Here is a 6,034-nt window from a genome sequence, read left to right on the forward strand (position 1 = left end):
AGTTTTCAAGCAGTGTAAAAAGTAAAGAAGAAACTAAAAGCTTTAACATTTATAACATAAATGCACTGACATTTGAAACTCTTAACATAGATTTTATTTATTATGCTTTTTAAAAACAAAGAACTAGAAATACACATTCCATTTTGCAAGGTGAGATATATTCTCTCTATGACAATAAAAATGTAAAAATAAGGTATTTTATGTATTGAAATCCCAATGAATTTGAAATTTGCAAATGATCTCTTTCAGAGGACCTTAAGACATTAGTTTAAAAACCTCTGGTGCCTATATAATGATTCATATCCAGAAAGTGCTTGAAAATTGTTAAACACTGATGGTTTGTAATACAAGTTGAAATAGTCCACATTGAAATGACCTCTGGTGAATTGGACTGAGGCTGAAAAAACTGTTTTGCCAGGGATCATGTTAAGTGAGTGTGAGCAAGCAGGGAGACAGGTGTTTCCTGTTCCCAACCACATGGCATAACCATATAGATTAGCTGCAAGGAATCTAGCCAGAAGATTTTTTTTTTCTTTTTAAAGCTAATTCAATTTACCAGCACTCACATGAAAATTGGTTTAAGTTATATTCTAAATAATTTAAAACTTTTGAAACTCATAATTAAGATTTATACTCTTCTTTTTTCCTAATATAGCAATACTACAAAATATCCCAGAATCTAAATGCTAATAACTGGATGAGTTCTTAAGCTATCTCGTTCAAATTCTCTACTAATATAGGTATTCTCTCTATCATTGCCCTGGAAGATGCATCCTCTGCTTGAGCACTTCCGGTATCAGGAAGGGAGGAGGAGGAAGTCACAGAGGATTGAGATGACAAATCTGTTTTTAGACACCTCTGAGGCTACTGTTTACTGATGATCATTCAGATCATTTAAATGATGATCATTTAAACTAGAGTTAAAATATTAGGTGCTGTACTTGCAAATTGGGTAAACATATTCACACATCCTGCATCCTTACGTTGATCGTATATTAATGCCAACTTGGACTACCACATGTCGCTTTTGCATTCCTCAAATAATTTTTGTTATGTCTAACAGAATACTAAATTGGATGGGATGTTCTTTGGGGAGACATTAATAATGACACACATTGATTAAGTGGCATTTGTATGTCTGTAGCTCATTCCCCTGGAACATAATTGTCTAAAACACTATGGGAAGTTGGGCACTGCAGGGTAAGGAAGAGAATTTCTAGATCCTGTATCACTGCCCTGCCAGTCACTACAGTAAATCCTCTGATTAGTTTCACGAGAAGGGCAGAATAAAAGAGGCTGACTTAGTTACATGGCACCCCATTGGGTTGTACAGGGGATAGTCTTAGGGTGTTGTAGAGGAGAAAATGAAATAGGGAATTCCTAAAATAACATTTGCTAAGAGCTAAAGTCTGTTTAGAAGTGATGAGCCCTCCAAACAGCAGATTTTCCCCTAACTCTTCCTATTAAAAACTAAAAAATCATTACAACACTTTATTCTCTGTGGAGCTTATGAAGACTCGAGTCTTATGCATAAATATATTCTAGAAACGAGACAGCACATTCCAGGAGCTAAATTTGTGGGTCAGAGTAAGAGGCCTATGAGTCAAATCCTAGCACAACTATTAGGTTGGTGCGAAAGTAATTGCAGATTAAAAGGTTAGAAATAATTGCAAAAACCGCAATTACTTTCGCACCAACCTAATACTTAAGCCCCGTAACTTTGGACCATTAATTCAACTTGTCTGTGACTCAATTTCTTCATCTGTAAAGTGGAGATGATAATCTGCAGCACGTAGTTTTGAGGTGATAAGTAAATGAGTAAACTGACAGAGTTTTCAGTTGGTGAACATATTATTTTTATTGTTGTAAAACATTCTTAAATGTCATTAGGGTTTTCTGTTATGTTTTGCTTCCATTATTGAGGAAACACACATTCCTGACTCTCTACTCTGCTTTGTTTGTAACCCTGGTTACGAAACTTTAAAAGACGGTAAGTATTTTGATGAGAGAGTAGGAGATTATTTTCTTTCTCTCTCTCCTCCTGCTCCCTCCCTCTCTGCTCCCCCTTTCTTTTTGCTGAGTCCTCAGTTTTGTGGGACCTAACAGTTACACACTGAGGATCTGCCCACACAGGTAGTAATTTCCTGGGCTGCAGGCTGAAAGCACAAAGACTGCACATGGTGGCTGGGACTTCCTCTGCTCTGGACAGATGTGAGCAAAATTTTGGCCAAAAGGCAAGGGGGTGGAAAAGGGAGAGATTTCTCAGAGCAGTGCTTTGCTGGTGTCTTTCAAAAGGGAAGAAAAGATTATACTTCTAGGTTAAAAAGCAAGACTAAACCACAGTTATGTAATTTTGAAAGATTCCTAAATCTGTATTGGCATTATTTTAAAAACATTAAACATCAAAGAAATAACCAAAGAATTTCCCCTGACCTCATACTACATATATCCCATTAAAAATTCAATTTGTAAAACATATTTCAAATGGTTATTCTCAGGAGAATATGCCTCAGTAAAGACCAGACACATGGAATATTTCAACTGTGTGTGGCTCGTCTTCATTTTTCTTTTTCTTTATTCAGATACAGGATAGGACTTCTAGATGAATAAAGATATGGTGTGTGTATTTTCCAGAACCAAATTATCTGTGGACTGTGATCAAGCATGAGAAATTTCCACCCTGAAGAAAAATTATTCAAAGGTTGCAAAATGAATGTAAGTTCATGGGTAACACTATTTTTATTTCGTAAACTTACTATAGTTCAAATCTATTTCTATGGAAAATATCTAAGAATTCCTAAATTATGTGTGCTCTGGAAATATATAGATTGGATCTTCATAAAATTTTTAATGTGGCAATGACTGTAGAGATGTTCTAGCCCAGTGCTCCCATTCTGCAGATAAATAAACAAAGGCCTAAATTATTTCAGGGAGAGAGGGCATTCTAACTTTGTGATAAAAAATAGCTTTTTGTTTGTGTGGCAAATATAGCGAATTGCTAGTGCCTGTGTGCAAATTTCTTCTGAGAAAAATTGAAAGGTAAAGTTCAGAGTCAGCTGGAAAGAATGCTATAATCAGTGAGCATCTGCCCCAGATTCAGGGTCAGGTATAAGAAAGCGAGAATGGCCTGCCGTTGCCAATGGTAGTTGTTGACTGGGAAGAGCAGAATCTTTACAGTTAATAAGTGTGGCAATGGACCATTGTGCCACTCTTACTTTTTGAGTACATGTAGACTCATTTATTAATTTCTGCACCTCAATTTTCTCATTGATCAAGTGATAATAAAATATTTATTGGGAAAATATTTATTGACTCAACCAGAGCTTTCTCTATAGTTCTAGATATGCACTTCAGAAGCAAGGATGCTTTGTTTGATATTGTCTGATCTCTAGTCCAGGCTGGCTTTGGTAGCACATGACTATGATAGTGAAAAAGAAGCTGTGAAAAATTTGGGAAGGCTTCACACTCAAGGGAAGCTGTGAAAAATTTGATATGATCAAGCGTAACAAGAGAAGAAGACCATAGAACAAAAGTTACATGGAAGAAAAACCTGAGGAACATCACTATATATGAATGGAAATACTGCATATAAAAAAATCTGAAGAGCCAGTTCATAAAAGCCAACTCTGTGGAGATTCCCTTAAGAGAAGGTTGGAGAAAGTATGACCATATCAATCTTATCAGAGAACAGGGTGACTGTACTTTGTGCTGGAAAAAACAATGCTTCCATAAGACCAGCAAATTGGTGTCTGAGTAAGCAAAACTTCAAAGACTCTAGGTAAGCCAGGAGCAGAATGACAAGCAGAATGACTGGTTCTCCTGCCAGCAGCTTTGACAATGAGAAACAGAACGGTGGCATCAAATTGAAACTTCTTTCCCTATAAGGCTATAGATAAGATTTGAAAATACATATCTTATCTAGAAGTTTATAGATAAAATGTGGAATTTCCTGCTACTATGGATCACGCATATGTGAAAATCTGCAAAACTAAAGAAGTCTTTCAAAACGCTGTGAATAAGTATGAGTAGCAGTTTGTGGATATCTTTGGTAACATTGATAACTGCCAATCAATCTCGTGTTTTCAATAATGAAAATTGTTTCAGTGGTCAATTTGTACCTGATCATGTTTTCCTGTTTCTAAGCTGTGGTATTCTAAGCTGTGGTACTAGATTGTCAAAACTAGCTGTTTGGAGAATTGTGAAGATGGAGAATACATAAAATGACCACAGGCAAAAGAAATATCTGTGATTGAAAGAGAGGAGTAATCATTTCCTCTCAACCTGCAGAGAAAGTAAAATGAGGATAGGCCATAATAATGTTACTAGAACTGCTCAAGGCCAAAAAATTCCACAAGAAAGACAATGTTTTAGAGCTGAAGAGAACATTTAAAATGTTACTGCCTGTTTTAAACACATTTGTTTAAAACAAATTTGTTCATGCTTGACTTGGCAGGTGAAATTGATACCATTGTGTGTCACATAACACTTTATATTCTAATGTGCATAAATATTTAAAACTAATAATAATAAATATTTATTGAGGAGGAAACAAGACGGCAGAGTAAATAAATACTGTGCTTGCCTCCTCCAGAGAGCAAACTGTAATTACAACGAAATTATAGAAAAATCAACCTGGAGAACCATCTGAAGTCTAGCTGAACAGAAGTTTTATAACTAAGGATTTAAAAAAGAAGCCATGTTAAGACTCATTGGAGAGGTGGAGACGTGAAAGGGCTGGCCCCAAATCTCCAAGTGGTGGTTCAAAACTGGGAGGCTTATCTCAGCTATGGAGGTCTCCATGTGGGAGCACGGGGCCCTGGCCCCACACCAGGCTCTCAAGCCTGGAGAACTGGTGCCAGGAAGAGGAATCTCCACAATATCTGACTGTGAAAAACAGTGGGGATTCCAATCAACCAGGTGGAACAGAAGCCTGTGGGAAAACCCATACATCCTCTTAAAGGGCCTGCGTACAGAATCACTCTCTCATAGGTACTCACCTGGGCTCTGGTGGAGGGACAGTGACGAGAGGGAGGAGGCCATCAGAGACAAAAGGGGATGATAGACTGAGAGGTGTGTCTTCAAGGCAAGGACTGGAGGGACAGTCACCAATTTCTCTGTGTGGGGGTCTTCTGTGCAGCGAGCAGGCGGGTGCCATCTTTCCTGTGTTGAGCCCCATCCCCCACCCCATGCCCAAGGACAAATCTGAATCTGAATTGGCCTGGGGAGCTCTACTCACTCCACCTTGGTGTGGGAAAACTGGACAGATACATGAAAAAGAAAAAAAGGAAACTTCTTATACCATATACAAGAATAAACTGAAAATTGAGTAAAGCCTTAAATGTAATATCCAAAACCATTAAACTCCTAGAAGAAAACATTGGCAGTAAACGCTCAGACATTGCTGTTAGTGATATTTCTTTTCTGATCTATTTCTTTGAGGAGGGAAACAAAAGAAAAAATAAACAAATGGGATTACAACAAACTAAAAAGTTTTTGTACAGCAAAGGAAACTACCAACAAAATGAGAAGACAGCTTACTGAATGGGAGAAGATATTCACCAATGAAACATCTGATAAGGGGTTAATATCCAAAATTTATAATAAAAGCTCATACAAGTCAACAAAAAAAATTTTAAAAACACAAACAACCCAATTAAAAATGGGCAGAGTACCTGAATAGACATTTCTCCAAACAAGACGTACAAGATAGCCAAAGGACATGTGAAAAGATAGCATCACTAATCATCTGAGAAATGCAAATTAAAACCACAATGAGATATCACCGCATACCTGTCAGAATGGCTATCATCAATAAATCAACAAACAACAAGTGTTGGCAAACATGTTGCACACTGTTGGTGGGTTTGCAGATTGATGCAGCCACTATGGAATACAGTTTGGAGGTTTCTCAAAAAATTAAAAATAGAACTACCTTATGATCCAGAAATTCCACTTCTGGGTATTTATTTGAATAAATCCAAAACACTAATTAGAAAAGATATGTGCACCCCTATGTTCATTGCAGCACTATTTA

Source organism: Rhinolophus ferrumequinum, chromosome 20 (assembly GCF_004115265.2).
Source record: "Rhinolophus ferrumequinum isolate MPI-CBG mRhiFer1 chromosome 20, mRhiFer1_v1.p, whole genome shotgun sequence".
Taxonomy (NCBI): domain Eukaryota; kingdom Metazoa; phylum Chordata; class Mammalia; order Chiroptera; family Rhinolophidae; genus Rhinolophus; species Rhinolophus ferrumequinum.